The sequence below is a fragment of the Trichogramma pretiosum genome, unplaced genomic scaffold (genome assembly GCF_000599845.2).
Source record: "Trichogramma pretiosum strain Unisexual culture from Peru unplaced genomic scaffold, Tpre_2.0 scaffold78, whole genome shotgun sequence".
NCBI lineage: Eukaryota > Metazoa > Arthropoda > Insecta > Hymenoptera > Trichogrammatidae > Trichogramma > Trichogramma pretiosum.
Genome location: NW_019641605.1, coordinates 232,616 through 249,871, shown reverse-complemented (window position 1 = coordinate 249,871; position 17,256 = coordinate 232,616).

Genomic DNA, 17,256 nt, shown 5'->3' with positions numbered 1-17,256 from the left:
AATTCGACCGTGTCGCGAGATTAGAATTACGATTGAACGCTGCAAGTGCGTGACGCGAGATTCGCAAGACTTGAGCGGGTGATATTCGACGCGGGTCGATCGAGAACGGATCAGTGAAATCGCGAGAAGAATCTCCGACGTTGTTACATTGTGAGTTATAATCACATTATCGTTTCGTAATTGCGACTTCGCAAACTGTGCGTGCCAGCAGCAGCCCATCCGAGCGAGAGGGTCAAGCTAGCTGCGATTTCTACGAGCGGCCATTGGCAATACGGCATACAACACCTGTAAGTACCGCTTGAGTACTGTGCCTCTCCTGCGTGTGCAATCGCATCTCAGTGTGATTGAGTGAGTGTGTCCGCGATTACGCTGCTGCGTCCGCTATTCGAAGTCTTGTTCAATAAACATTTTATATTTTGCCATTTAACCCCTTCTATATTATTTCGACAACCCCTTTCCCGTTAAATTATATCCTAGGTTGGACCACGACACCGCAGCGGTCGGTGCCAATTGTCGGACCGAGTACTGAACCAGACGGGAATCAGCGCGAGGAGGCGCATCGCCTAGGATTCATCACAAGTATTAGTAGCGGTCACGGGAACCGTTACACTGTATTGGATAAAAAACCGACTTGTGTCCATATTGCTTGGTCTCAAAGATGAGTATTTTTCGACAACATTATAGTATGGCGCGCAAATATGAAAAATTCGTGGAGAATCTGTTTTAGAGTCACGTATATCTAGTAATTCTCGTGATCATAAATATCGTTCGTTGACATATTGATCAGCTCACAACAACGCATAGCTCCACAAACTCCAGAGATCATTATTACCTACAATAAACATAACCACTGAGTCACGAAGAAAGTAAAACTTTAACAATAATAATCATAATTACCTTTGTGGCCAGGTAATCCAAGTCATCTGCTTTGTCCAAAAATTTCTTGACTTCTAAGCCAGTCAACGTTTTTGCTTGTTTCGATTTGTCCCCTTTCGAAAAATTTTTCATGAAGCTTTTCAATTGCTCATACTTCGATTTATCGATATTATGTCGAAGATTGAGCATTGTTTTTAACATAGACCATCTTGACCACATGGTTGAAGGTTTAATTTTTTTGGCGAGTTAATTGAAGTATACAAGCAAAACGTTTTCGCATATCATTTTACTAAATTATCCTTAGAGCCTTTGGTTAGAGGTTTGTCGCTCCAAACCGAAAATTCAGCATCCGCTATTTCGTATCTTTCTCTTGACTTCGACGGCCGCAAGTTACTTGCGATCAATTTGCCTTCTGCTTCGAAATCGCGCCTTAGAGCTTCTTGCTGCTCCTCCCCAAACTCGGATACATCAGAATCAGACTTATTAAATGAACTAAGTACAAGAGATTAGTAAAAAAGCTACTTACGTTTCACAAAAATTATGATGATGAGAAAGCTGCCTATGAGAACACTGGTTTTATTTAGAGATTTGTAGTCTGTGTTTATCGGCTTGTCGAACGAAAATATTTGGGTATGAATTCGACTCGACGCTCAAAATGTTAAATGTCAATTTGATCATATGATATTAGATTCGTTTTTAAGCTCCATCTAACACAGTTAAGACAAGCTTATTTGAAAAGCATATTAAACAAACTTTTATTACTACTTTTGGGGGTGGGCGAACTTTCGGCCGTCTATAATGAAAATAGCATACGCACCACGACTGGGAGTGGGACATCATATAATAGCCGCGTGCTTGCTCGCTAACTCGCGCGCGGCTATAATGACCCACTTCCCAGCCTAGGTAAGTAATATTCTATTTAGGGAAATTGTCTTGTAGGAAAAAAATTCGGAAAAATGTACAGTAATCTACCCTCTCTGTCTTATTTCCAGCTTGGATTGCCGAAGCTCGCGGTGCACTTGGTGGCGGCTAGACCCCTTCTGAGGTAAGACTCAAGGATACGCTGCCCGGTGCCACTGTGAAGGAATAATAGGACTGCAGACTGAGCATGGCCTAAAACCAAGCCTCACACGTCTCAATATAAAAAACTGCCCATTTATAATATTAGTTGATCTACAAATAATACTTTTTTACTCTGAAATTAAATGACCTAATATTATTATATTTTCTGTATATAACGCATTAAAAATATACTTATGTCTTCTAATCAACATATGTAAAAAAATAATACTCATACTTCAGTCCACGAAAAGTCACGATGGATGCATCGTTTAATGCATTTGCAAGAGTATATTCTACTTCGCTTATCAATTCAGTCGCAGATCTTTGTATGTCTTGAAAATTATCTTGGCCAAAATCATTATTATAAGGTTTTGTTATTGACATAGACAGTCTATACGTTTCTGAAAATTAATTTTGTTTTTAATGTTCGTCCATAAAAAATATAGATTATATAATATAATTATTAAATCTGTCATATATGATGACGTAAGTATATTAATAGTTTTAATAAATTTGATACCGATGAAGCACCGATGTTTATTACCATTCGGTATCTTATCTCCTACAATCACTCGGAAGTACCGTGTTAAAAATAATTGTTTAGACGCAGAAAGTCTAAACTTGTTATTATTTTTTTAATATTCAAGACTTATTTGTGGTGGCAAGTTTGATGCTTAGTAACTAAAGTCCAATGCTCGAACGCGGTCATTAAAATATTGATTATCAAACAAGCAGTCTTCACAAATAAACTGCAATAACAATTGAGAAATTATATGATTGCATATGCCGTCGACCAGTCGTGCATAAAATTAGTTGTTGGATTACATAAAAGCCTTCGATTTCATTTTATATGCAATTTGCTAATATGCCGCTTTTTTATCCAATTCTTCAACATCGACATTATCAAGAAGTGCAGTAGCACCTAACGGGCAAAGTATAAAAAAAAATTATAAAAAAATTATTTGAACAAAAATTTTTATTAAAAAAAAAACTGTATAAAAAATTTTCAAAAAAATTATTTATAATAGTAAATTGTTTTCGCGTTTGGCATCAGGGGTAAACCCGTAAAAACCGAGCGTCCGTCCGTCCGTCCGTCCGAGCGAGCGCAACTTTGGTAGTATAACTGCCTATTCGCCTCGAGCGTTGATTATGATTATTGGTCACGTGGTACCTAGCAGAAAAAACAGGATGCTTATACATTGAGTCAAGTAGAACATGAGTTCAATTTTATGTAACAACCAAATAAAAGTATCTTTTCGTACAAACAAAACATTATTTCAAATTCTTTATGATTAAACTCGAAGATACATTTTAGTTCAAAACAGTATCAGCCGTTTCTGTTGTGAAAAAGTTGCGCTGAAAGTTTTCGAAAAAGGTTATGTCAATCTTGAGTTTGAAACTGCGCGAACGATTTCTGTGAGCGTAAGTCTGCATATAGGGTGACTGAACCAATACCCGGACAGCTAAGAAGTGATGTTCTATTGCCCGGCCATTTTCTACCCTCAAATATGTCGAAATTCACAAAAAGAGTTTGGAAAAAAAACTGTAAAAGTCGTAAATTTAAATTAAAAAGTGGCTGGTAATCAGTCTTAAGAAAAATCACTTTGCGCCAATATCCGTCCACTTTTTAATACTATATGATTCCATTAATTAAATTAAAAATTACTATATAAAACGATAATTTCACTTCGTGAATAATACTTAACTCGATCATACCATTTGTATCATTTTATTATTTGTTCAAATGTTTATATGACTTGAATAAAAGTGTCCGGGTATTTGTGGGTGGCCGGGTATTGGCACAGTTACCCTATTCTATTTGACAGCACTCAAACTTATGAAAATGAGGTTATGTCATACTTATTCCTTCTAACGGCTTTGATCCACTCATTCCGGTGGTTAAGTCTATTTTGGGAATAAGGAAATTAATAAAATTTAATATCAGTGTTTCTCTACGTATTACCGCAGTTGATAACGCAACAATTTACATGAGAAGGCAATTTTTAAATCACTTGTATTGTTTAACTCATGTATAAGCATGTAAAAGCGTCCTGTTTTTTTTCTTGAGTCTGCCACCACGCGAAGCAGCGCTGGCATCGTATACCCCCACCATGCTAACTCTCGGTCCGAATACAGCGTCGGTTTGCGCTACGCGCTGTGATTGGCTGCCGCGCCAGCTACAGAACTGCTTTCTGCTGCTGCCCGCTGCCGAGACTCGACGCGCGTATCTCTTTCTCTCTCGCTCTCGCACGCGCGTATGACTGTGTTTACGTTGTAATGGAATTTATAAATTCAATTAAAAACCGCGGGTGCGAAGAGACCTGTCAGCGCGAAGCTCGCCGTGCTGAGAGCACGACGAGCAGACGACAGCAGCGAACACGCGCGAGTCGAAGGGCCGACGAACGAGAGAGAGAAGACTCACTCTCACCCCGTGCGCCAACGTGACTAGTCACATCGTGATCGATCGAGACATTTATTGTAAATCGTGTGCAGTGCCGTGTACGAAAACCTACCGTAGTTAATTCGAATAAATACGAGTGAATCCGACCCGGTTAACGCGACACTGCAGCTTACCAAGCCACCGTTGTACCGGCCGAAAAGCGACTTCCAGGCCCCGCCGAACCAACGCTACACTTACGATCCTGCGAGCGAGTTCGACTAGCCATCGGCGAACAACAACGAGTAAGCCATTATAAATTGTATCTGCGAGCGAGCGATCGGCCCCTTTTGATATTGTGTTTCGCGAGAATTATAAAAGTCACTGTATGAAAATTATTGAACATTCACTTTAAATAAAGGAGAGTCTTTATTCATTTTTAATTGTTAAACGCGAGTTACTCCTTTTAGTCGACCTCCCTTTTCAGCCACAGAGAATCTCGACGAGTAGGTGACTCGCCGAGCAACGACACACGAACGACACCACTGGACGTAAGTAGCTCGTCGAGCAACGGGCTCGACGAGTAATTATTTTGTAACTCGGAATCGATAAGTCCTTTTGTTTCACGCCGTGTGAGCTAGCCGGCCTTAAAGCTAATTCCATTTCCCCGTTACAACGTATACACACGAGACAACGAAACAACATAAGCAACAGCAGTCGGCTTAGCTCACGGGATTGACTGCGTTGCGATATCTTTCTCTCTCTTATGCATATACGATAATACATAGAATACGTATGTGCTGTCTATGCGTATACGTCGCGAGACTCTACGCACTATCATGCACGTTTTCAAATCTCATATTGATCAATGCATGTCTGCATACGTGTTTATGAGTGTGTCTTCTTAAGGGAAGTCGACATTTTTATCATGTTATATTAACATACAACGAACGATAACCGCTCAATGAACTAATTTAATATTTTAATTCATCAATAAATAATTTTGAATAAAAATTTACTTTCGAAGCTACAATTAAAAGTTAAAGAAAATAATTAAAGTACGAGTCACTTTTCGAAAATGTGATTTCCAATAAAACAAAATCAGAGATTGGAGAGGACAACTTCCAAATCTCCGAGACATTTTTGGTAAGAAAAAAAGTAAAAAAAACCAAATTAAAAACAAATTGAAAATTGAAAAAATTAAAAAAATCAGCTGTTTATGAACAGCTGCAAGATGTGAAACATCTTTATCAATTAATTGAAGAAAATTGAAGAATTTAAAAGTAATCGAACAAGTAAAAGTCGAAACAAAAAAATAAGTAAAAACTTAAAATTGAAAACCAAGAAAAAATCAATTTAAAAAAAATTAAAAATTGAAAAACCAAGAAAAAAATCATTTTAAATAAAAAAATCTAAAATCAAACAAGTAAAAAGTAAGGAAACAAAAAAACAAAAAACATGAATAAAAAAAACGAGAAAATCAAGAAAAATCAAGAAAAAGATAAGTCAGAAAATCCCAACACAAGCATCGATGTTTCACATCTGGTGCATAATCAATGCGTGCTTACTCTTAAAATCGTTCCCTCTCGTAGTTTCTCGAGCATTAGCGCCCCAGATGTGAAACATCGATGCTTGTGTTGGGATTTTTATAACTTTTTTTTTATAAAATTATGTTGATAAAAAAATTTAAAGCTTAATATATGTTCAATTCTTCGTAATTGCCTCATAAGCTGAGAACTCAGGGAGCAACAAGATAGGTATCATTCGATAAGGGATCCAAAATCATGAAGCCATGCAAATTTTCAGATGATTTGGTGATTTATTTAAAAATATAAAATCATCCAAAGTTTTTATACCGTCAAATTACGTTTTTTTCGGATTTTTGTCAAACATGAATTAGCTACAAGATCTCAGCGAGTGCACAGGGAGGAACAAGTAGTGCAAATAAAAGTTTCAGTGTTCAAAAAGAACATACATTGTGTTGTAATTTACTCCTTCATCCTAATTGCGAACCAACCAACTCCAACAGTAAACAATATTCATACAATGAATCTTTGACGATTATTTTTATATTTTAATATTTTAATGAATTATCTTCGTAGACGTTGTAAACTGCACTGAAAAAATCTATTAAGGTCACATGATAGCAAATGATTGAATGTACTTCTGTGACGATTATTTTGATGTTTTAATAGTAATTATAATCGAATCGTAAAACATTACAATGAATTGGTTACGTTGATATTGAAGTTCTGTTGTTGCTAATAAAAGTTCTAATATACTATCATCGTAAAAACAATACTTTGCTAGAATTCGAACTTATTTTAAGATATTCAACATGTTATATTAACTATGGCCTATTGCGCATTGCGATATAATGTTCTCATTCAAAAATTACATTCAGAAGGAATGTAGGTCCTCCAAGAATCAGATAGAGGAGCTCAATGGACAAAAAATACTCTTATGACAAAACTCTTAAAAATGCATGGTTTTGAAGTTATCATCAATTGAAAATACCAACTTTCGGTCCTCAGAAGTGACGTCACGTACGTTCGATTCATTGATTCTACGCTGAACTCAAATGTTCGAAAATAACATGCTTCAGCCGCTTTAACCTACGCAATTCGAAAGAAAATACCATTCAATCAATTTTAACTAATTTATCAAATGAAATTATCTAATTTTTATACGCGAATCGGTCGATTACTATTGCAAAAATTGTAGGACGATCAATAGCCGCCATGGAGGCAAAACGAGTCAGGTCATGCTTGATAAGCTGACCGAGGCATCAAACATCTAACGGCCAGCGTTGCAGGCCTACAACCGAGCAGTTGAGTCCCCTCGAATTTGCCGAATCTAATTCGACCAAAAGTTTACAAGTCACAAAATGAAAAATATCAAATAAGAAAAATCTAATCCACTTTTATCTACGAAATGAGACCGGCAGTCGATCCGAGTACGCCGTACGTCGAAGCTCGTCTCGTGGGACACACAGCGACCAGGTAATGCTTCTCAAATTTGTGGAATGATGATCGACAAAAAATCTTAATCTCACAACTTGAAAAAAAATCGAAGCAGCGGTTAATCACCGAGAGGTGGACGAGAATTTCCCTAGTCGAGTGTACTCGTATAAGTCAAGCGTTGATTTTACGCGTGTAGAATTAGAAGTTATTAAATCATTCTCGTTTAACGAAAGCAACTAGTTCATCGAATGTGCGAATGTTTCTATAATACTGAAAGAACAATTTATTGAACTCAATTAAAACATTAAGATAAATTAAAGTAAATGCTCTGTGTGGCCGCCTTGTAGTTCTACGCAACATCTTGCTCGTCGTAATAAATTCAAACATATGGCCACGGTCACCAATGACCGAATCATTCACGTGGCGTTGTCAATAGCTTGCTCTAGATGTTCTAAACTATGGATCTCTTGGCGATAAACAAAATCTTTCTTTGTTCCCCACAAAAAAAAATCTGGCGGCGTCAAATCGGGCGATCGTGCAGGCCATTTGACTGGCCCTCTAAAACCAATCCAGCGTTCAGGAAAATTGTCATTCAAGAGATCTTGGACTGGCTGCGTAGCGTGTTGTGAGGCACCGTCCTTCTGGAACCATACTGGCTCATTTCCGTACAAAGCTCATATTTCTGGAATCACGGTGTTTGCCAGTAATTGTCAATACCCTTCCCCACTCAAACGGTCAGAAATTCGGTATGGTCCGATCTGTAAATTATGTTATCATAAAGTACTTAAATAAATCGTACATAAATGTACGGTTTTCATTTATTTACCAGTCGTTTGCCGATAAGGCCAGCCCACACGTGAACCGAATAACGGCATTGGTGCTTTACGACGACTCGAGCGTGCGGATTCTCTTCTCCATAATAATGTTTATTGTGCATATTAAAAGTGCCATCTCTGGCAAAACAACATTCATCTGTGAAAATGATCCGTCGAGGAAAATTTTCGTCCACTCGAGTACAGTCCAGTAACCATTGACAAAAGGCAAGGCGCCTTAGCAGATCGGCCTCTTTCAATTCCTGAAGCTTCGTGAATTTCTAAGGACGTAATCGATTATCTTTAATTATCCGCTGGACTGTAGAAAACGACAGATTCAATCTTGCTGCAAGGGTTCGGATGCTAATCGTTGGTTCTCTTTCAATCTCTCTCATTACTCTCTCCTCATTCCTAATGTTACTTGCGACCATTGGAGCCCTGACTATCCCTAAATACCATAAAAAATTTAATAAATTAAATATTAACTTATAGCAGTGAAATTAGGTTATAATAATTTCAGAAGCGTTATTTGAAAATTAAATTTTGATATTATGTACGTAAAGAGTATTTACCTTGACCTCTGCCTCGATGAGCCAGTGGAACGACACTTCCAGTTTCTATTACTCTTTGAACAGCTGCGAGAATGACACGTGGATTTGGAAGTCTGCAATTCGGGAAATCTTCGTTTTGAGGAAACCTTTCTGCTTACACTCTTGCTGCTTCAGCAGCATTTCGGTTACATTCACCGTATACTACTAGCATTTCTTCTTACTCGCGATTAATATTAGGAACGCCATTTGCCATTTTGATTTGGAAAGAAAACACATTTTATCAGCCGAAGTTGAGATAATCAGTATAACCGATCTAGTTATTGCGGGTAAACAAGTTCGTGTATTGTGAAGCTCGCTGCCGAGTTCATGCTGAGCTTTTAACATTACGGTAAATACGAGCAAAATGACGAAATCAGTGCCTCTTAACAAGGAATATTTTTTGAAAAAATTACAACAACTGCTCCTTTTGAGAGAGTATTTATTTGAAAATTAAGATTTCCAATTACGAAATGAAAGTGATGCATGTAAATTAGCCGAAGAAGCACTAGGAACGAGGACGAAAGAAAATGTTGGAGCAGCTGAGCTGCTGAATTTCATCGAAGGATTTGGAGGAATTGACGGTTTTTCAAAGCAGCAGCTATGGGAACTTTTTCCAACATTTTGTGTTATATTTTTTAGCAAATTGTGAGTACAATTGTTTTATTCAGCGCTACAATCCAAAACTAATAATAGTTATTAATTATACACTCGGCAACAAAATTATCGCAACAAAAAAATTCATCGAAATTTTGTCGATTTTCAAATGCTTCTATCTTGGGCTAGATTTATCGCATCGACACGCTTTTTTTTTTAATTTTTTGGAAATTTTGTCCTCTTTAAATCCCTATAAATTAAGATAAGATTTGAGTTAATGTTGAGTTACCAGTAGTATTTGAGCGTGACCCTAAAAATTACTGAAAAAAAAATGACTGTTTGAACGTGTACCAGTACGACAGTGATTTTTTTATCGAAATCTAACATATACCATCGCAAAGTGTTCTTTTTAACGAGTAATTTAAAAAAAAAGACCTCTCTACGATTTTTTTAACGCTCTGTAGGTCGCTTTGAAGATACCATTTAAAGTACGTAAAATCCCCCGTTTAGCTGAAATAAAGACGATTTTCTGGGCATTTTGCTTACATAAACCGTACCTTCAAATTGACTTACAGGGCGTTAAAAAAATCGTAGAGAGGTCCTTTTTTTTAAATTACTCGTTAAAAAGAGCACTTTGCGATTGTGTATGTTAGATTTCGATAAAAAAATCACTGTGGTACTGGTACACGTTCAAACAGTCATTTTTTTTCAGTAATTTTTAGGGTCACGCTCAAGTACTACTGGTAACTCAACATTAACTCAAATCTTATCTTAATTTATATGGATTCAAAAAGGACAAAATTTCCAAGAAATTAAAAAAAAAACGTGTCGATACGATAAATCTAGCCCAAGATAGAAGCATTTGAAAATCGACAAAATTTCGATGAATTTTTTTGTTGCGATAATTTTGTTGCCGAGTGTATTTATTTATACGACTTTTTTTACAGATACGATCTCTTGGACTTTGAAGAAAGTCCGAATTTGTTGTCGATTTTTTTGGAGCGATGCTGAGTCATTGTATGTCTCTGTACCGGAAAAGAATTCAGTATTGAAAATAAGGAAGTACGCACTGTAAGGATGTACTTGAGAAAAAATAGTATTTCCAATTCACAATCGAAAGAGCTCATAAAAACTGAATTTGGAAAAGTTGGCCTGTGACGACTACAATGTTTTAAAACTCACTATTTATAAAAAATTAACTTCATTTCTGTACGTTAAATTATATGAGTATTAATTTTACAATGATGATAATAAGACTTATAATAATTTCTTTCAATACTAAGAACTTTAAAAGTTCTTGCAACAGAGTATCGGTCGATAACGAGAACGACGATACGATGTCAAAATGTGTCAAAATGAGAAAATGAACATTTAAACCAAATTTTCCTCATGAATGAAGTATTGTATTTTTCAGGCTGAAATCAAGTGCACGTGCCTAAGCACCAAGGCGATCAGATTAACAGCTAAGGTCCCATAAAATTAATAAAGACAATTAAGATAGAAACTGAAAAAACAACTACTATTCGATTGTCTCATTCCGTTCATTTAGTTAATAAAAAAATTTGAATGATATACTACGTTGACTTCCCTGTATTCCAAAAATAAAAAAATAGACATTATTGATAACCACAGTCTTTTATATCGTAACTGAAGTGTTGCTGATTTTTCGAGAAATTTAAGGTGCATTACCGAGTCGATGCGTGTCCCACGAGACGAGATATTTTTCATTTTATGACTTGTAAACTTTTGGTCGAATTAGATTCGGCAAATTCGAAGTGACTCAACTGCTCGGTTGTAGGCCTGCAACGTTGGCAGTTACATGTTTGATGCCTCGGTCAGCTTATCAAGCATAACCTGACTCGCTTTGCCTCCATTGCGGCTATTGATCGTCCTATAATTTTTGCAATAGTAATCGACAGATTCGCGTATAAAAATTAGATAATTTCATTTGATAAATAAGTTAAAATTGATAGAATGGTTTTTTCTTTCGAATTGCGTAGGTTAAAGCGGCTGAAGCATGTTATTTTCGAACATTTGAGTTCGGCGTAGAAACATTGAATCGAACGTACGTGATGTCACTTCTGAGGACCAAAAGTTGGTATTTTCAATTGATGATAACTTTAAAACAAAGCGTTTTTGAGATTTTTGTCATCAGAGTTTTTTTCGTCGATTGAGCTCTTCTATCTAATCCTTGGAGGAACTACATTCCTTCTGAATCACCCTGTATTAATCATTATTGGGGTGGCAACTGCCCTTGCTCGTTTCTTTTTCGTCAATTTATTTTCGAGGCAAGCTCGAGCACTCTTTATCTTACCTTATACAAAGAAGGGTCTGGGCCCTCGTCAATCGAGTCGCGAACGCCAACCCGCGTCACCATTTTACCTACAGATGCCGCTTGCTGAAAGAACGGGGTTCGGGTTCAACTTTGAGTCCAAGATCCGAAAAATTACAACAACAGTAATTTTAATGTTAATCACTACTATTCAATTTATTCAATGTAAATCAATCGATTTGGCCGCTCCAGGCCCGTGGTATGCTCTCGGCAACAATCAATCGATTAACACTCCGTTTGTTCGCTGGTCCGTATTCGCTCGTTCCGCTGTTCCACGAACGCTATCGTGAACGAAGCCTAACGCTACCCGAGTACTACGTGTATTACGCGATCGCTCGTCTCGTTAATGCTCACCACACGAGCGCCACGACACAGCTCAACACGTACACGTATACAGCAAAGCACGCTAATACGGCACGCTAATAAGCCATTGCATTTTCCTGAATTTGTTGGTTGGAAACCGATAATATTTAAAATTAAATAAATACAACGTAAAAAATTTTAACTCCATATAAAATATGGGAGAAGCACTGTAATTTTATTTAACTACGTAGTTAATTGTATTTTAGATAAGCATAATTAAATTGTTGTAATAAACAATTTTGAAAGTGTAGGCTCAGGAGGATTGCAATCAGGATGAAAGGGAACAGGTTCATTAACACCTATTGTATATAATCGGTTTTATACCTGATTCCAAGGTAACAATATCACTTGAATTTCAAAGATCGATTGCATCCGCCTGCTCCACCAAAATGCCAACACATTATTCGTTGAGATGTGATTTTTCGATGATGAGCGTTCATCTTGCGTTTGCCATTTGAAATGCACATGTTCATTATTGTGCAACTATACGGAGTAACATTATATACTTTTCTCTATACATTGGCATAAAAAAATCGTTTACACAGCACGGGAGAAAGTAAAGAATGGTTTAGATCACATGTATATCACGGTCTCGGCTTCACCTGGAGTGACAATTACATTTGAGACATTCTTTACTTTTCTCCTTTGTTGTGTAATACACTATATCTATATTGTCATTTTACATCACTTGAGTTTATATTTACGTACACGTAATTGCGAAATTTACGAAGTACAATTCATTTTTATGTCATCGTATGAAAATTACCGGCTCCCGCGGACAATGGAACGAATTGAACAAAAATACGTTATTTTCTAATTCTAAAATCTCTATAAAACGTATAAAATTTCCTCAATTGCGCAAACTACTTTTGACTTACGGATGAAACGATCGATTTGGATCTTTTCTTACTTGGGATACACGACAAATCACGCAGTCCCGATGATTTTATATCTGCGAAGATGTTTGCTAGATTCACAAGCCTGCGAGAGGGCAATAAAAAAACAAATGAGAGTGCAGAAACATTTAAAAACAACACTGCTCACCCATTACCGCTCAATTAAAATAATAAATAATGAAAAAATACTTTTCGTTTGTGTATAATAGTTTTATTTTTATGATATAGTATGTACAATATTTTTTTTTTCTATTCATTTAACGTCTGTGTATTAAATATTTTTTTTTATTTACTCTAAACGACTAACAACAGACCAAATTCTTTTTATGATGGAGAAATGCTCAACTTTTTTGGACATTACTTTCCGCAAGTCATCTTAAGGAGCTATTGAATAGGAACATCTAAACGATGATTTTCCATATTCATAAATAATATTTAATAATTTTTAATTGCTATAAAGTTTGAACACGGTGTGTTCTTGTACACCAAATAACGATGATATGGGCAAGGGCCTCGGTAGCTCAGATGGTAGAGCACTCGCCGGCCAAAGGCGAGATGTCGTTGGTTCGACTCCGACCCGAGTCCATATTTTTCCTTCGGTGTACAATAATTAAAATCATTAAATATTATTTATGAATATGGAAAATCATCGTTTAGATGTTCCTATTCAATAGCTCCTTGAGATGACTTGCGGAAAGTAATGTCAAAAAAAGTTGAGCATTTTTCCATCATAAAAAGAATTTGGTCTGTTGTTGGTCGTTTAGAGTAAATAAAAAATACAATATTTTCATGACTTTCTTGAATGTTACCAAACATGTTTCATTTTATTCAATTACAAATTTTTTCTTTATTGTTTCTTTAAAAACAAATCATTTTCATTCGATGTATTACTTTCAAAGTGGTGATAAATCGATGTCATGAAAGGAGCTGCATTGTGTTTAATCTTACATTAATTTACTGGTAATCTTACAATAATTTAAAAAAAATTAAATATAACTAGCTTGCTGGTACGGAGATAAGCTGAAAAAATTGTTAAAAAGGTACATGAATAATAGCTTCGTTGACGATCGTCGAGTTTTGAACTCATGAATCCGAGCGCAAGGCCGTAACCGCTCAGCCACGCATGTAGTTGGAAGTGTGGCGACCACAGCTCAGATGCGTGTATGTGTGTGTACGTGTGTGCGCGTCTCATCGACGCGTAGCCGCGATGTAGTAACGACAACTCGAGATGCCTGCGAGCACGCGAGTGTCCGCTTGTGTGTGTGTTTTTTTTTTTTTTTTTTTTGGGAAGGTGGGAAATCCTTTTACGGATCCAACGTGCGACTCTTGTGTGTCGCACGGATATGTCGGACTCGAGTAGTGTACTGTTGTTTGTGTACAGATGTTGTGTGGGCGTGTAATGTGCCTCCCTACTAATACCGACTAAAACCCATCCTTATCTCCTGCCCCTTTTCTTCCCCGCGGGACCACCTTTAGGCATTACTTTGCGGGGGAGGCTCGAGCTGTGTGCTCACTTCTGAGGAGTTATCTTCGTTTCTTCATCGTTTTTTTCTCACCGCATCGTCCGGTCATCTTCTTCTTGCCCTCTCTTCGCTCCTTATGTCATGACCGATTGAGCGAAGGTGGACACTGCCAGCCACTTGGATTCAGCCTCCAGCATGCATCCTACCAGCGTTTCAGGCTCCAGGGGACCCCCAAAGAGGTGGTGGAGCACCTCTCTTTCGTCCGTGAATCGAGGGCAGCGGAAAATGACGTGTTCGACATTCTCCACTGCCGCCAGACATACCAGGCACAGGTCACCTGTGTCGTTGTTTGTCCGACACAGGTATGACCTGAAGCAGCCGTGACCGGTCAGGAGTTGCGTGAGGTGGTAATTCACCTCTTCGTGCCTCCTCTCAATCCACGGGATGATGTTCGGGATGAGTCGGTGTGTCCACCGACCCTCCCTCGAGCAGGTCCATTGGACCTGCCATTCCTCGATCGTCTTGGCCCGTTCTTCACTTTCGACGTTTTCGAGGCAACGTAAGTACAGCCTCGAGCGTTCGTCGATGAGTAGTGTAAGCGGTGGTATGCTCGCGAGAACGTATGTGGCCTCGTGTGAGATGCTGCAAAAACCGCAGATCACTCGCAGGCAGGCACGACGATGAATCGAGACCGCCTGACGGGCGTAGCTCTGCTTCTTCGCAGCCTCACTCAATGCCGGGGCACCGTATAGGAGGATCGAGTCGATCACGCTGGCGTAGAGCCTGCTTCGACTGCTCCTTGGGCCTCCAATGTTGGGCATAAGACCTAGCAGGGCGCCTGCAACCCGGTTTGCCTTGTCGCTGACGATGCGAAGATGCTCTTCGAATCGCAGCCTGGCGTCAATGTGCACGCCTAGGTACCGGATGCAGGGAGCTGACGTGATGTAACGGTCGCCGGCTCTGATAGTGATGGTCTCCGTCACTTTCCTGCTGGTGACCAGCAGAACCTCGGTTTTCTGGTCAGCGGTCTGTAGCCCCAGTTCAGTCAGGGCTGCTCGCACTAGACGTATAGTCTCGTTTGAGTAATACTCGACAAGGTCTAAGTGCTTGGCCACCACCGTGATTGCAATGTCGTCTGCAAATCCGATGTCGTCTGTGCTCCAGGTGGGGGCTCCATACAGGAGTATGGAGTCGACGACGTGGGCATACAGCTTGCGTCGGCTGCTTCTGGGCCCGCCAGAGTTGGATGCGGCTATTAAGGCATGGCGCTTAGGCGTTGAGAGTGACGCCAGCAGTGACGTTGCAGGCTGCTTACTGGTTGCACTGCCCGAGAACAGAGGGGAAGTGCAAACCACCTTGTCTGCTACGGGAGGGCGAGGTGGCACTTCACTCGCCAATGACTTCTCCAGCGCTGAGAGGGCCATCACAAGGCTCATCTGATAGCTGATCACCTCCTTATGAAGATTTGACTTCCCTTTGATGAACTGGCCAAGACCGCGTATAAGGCCGTCCATCCGCTCCAGCTTGTCCTGCAAAGTCCTGGTCGCGAATTCCGCGAGAGACGGGAGCTTGGCATCCCTTTCCTTGCACTGCAAAGGAGCGACGATTATTTTCGCCGTAATCACCTTCACCATTGTGTAAGGAGACGTCCGCGGCGATGGGTGCGGGCCGTGCTCCATCAAGCTCGGCACGCCAGACGTCCCGACCGACGTCTGCCCCTGCGGGCTCTGCAGCCCTGCCGACATGCCGCGAATCACACGCGCCTTCTGTGTTCGCACTACAGTGCCAGGCAAGCACTCACACTAGCACGCAGTGCTCACACCGACAACTCGGTATGCGGGAAAACACTGGGCAGAGTAAAAAAGGCACCACTACAGCCGTGCACGCACAGCTACAAGACTGCACACACATGTATCGACGCGGCGCGTCAAGCTGCGCATTTGGCGCACACAAAGACACTTTGGCACTACGTAAAACCGCACTAGAAATCGAGAAGAAGCAGGAGCGCGAGCCACACACGTCCTGCCTGTCTTCTGGTTCGAGCACGAAAACCGATTGTGTGTGTGTGGGTTTTTTTTTTTTTTAGGATGTATTAATATATTTTATTGAGCAGAAAGTAGAAGTAGAAGTTTACATTAGGTTAAATGTATCAATAGAAGTGAAAATGAAACATATTGCTTAAGGGTACATAGACTATGTAAATACATCCGCGTCGAGTTCCCTTTGTTCCATCCCCGCGGAAACCGCCGTTAGGCATTACTTCACGGGGATGGAGGGGTTGGCGTTATGCGCTTCGTGAAGGCTTGGTTGAGATGGCGTCTTCTTCTCGCCGCATCACCCGGTCATCACCTTCCGTCTGCTTCCTCGTCTCTCAGTCTTGTTACGACTGAGTAGGCGAAGGAATCAACCGCGAGCATGAGCCTGGTGGTGCTTTCCGGCGTCATGACCTCGTGGAGCAGAGTATGTAGTCTCTCTCTTTCTTCGCTAAACCTCGGGCAGTGATAAAATACGTGCTCCGCATTCTCGATGGATGAGGGGCAGACCGGGCATTGCGCGCTTCGATTGTGGTCGTAGCGTCGGCTATGGTGTTTGAAGAAGCCATGCCCGGTCAAGAGCTGCGTGAGGTGGTAGTTCAGCTCTCCGTGCCTCCTCTCGATCCACACTCTGATATTTGGGATCAGTCGATGCGTCCATCGGGCCTTCGTCGACCGGTCCCATGCTTCCTGCCACCTGCTTAGCGTTGCCAAGCGTTCCTCGTCCTTTGCGTCCTCTCGGCGGCGGCCGTAAAGTCGTGCTCGCTCGTCTGCGAGAAGGGCCAGCGGTGGTATGCCGGCAAGGACATATGTGGCCTCGTAAGAGACATGCGGCCGGCCTCCGATCACACGCAGGCAGGCTCGTCGGTGGGCTGACTCCGCCTGGCGAATGTAG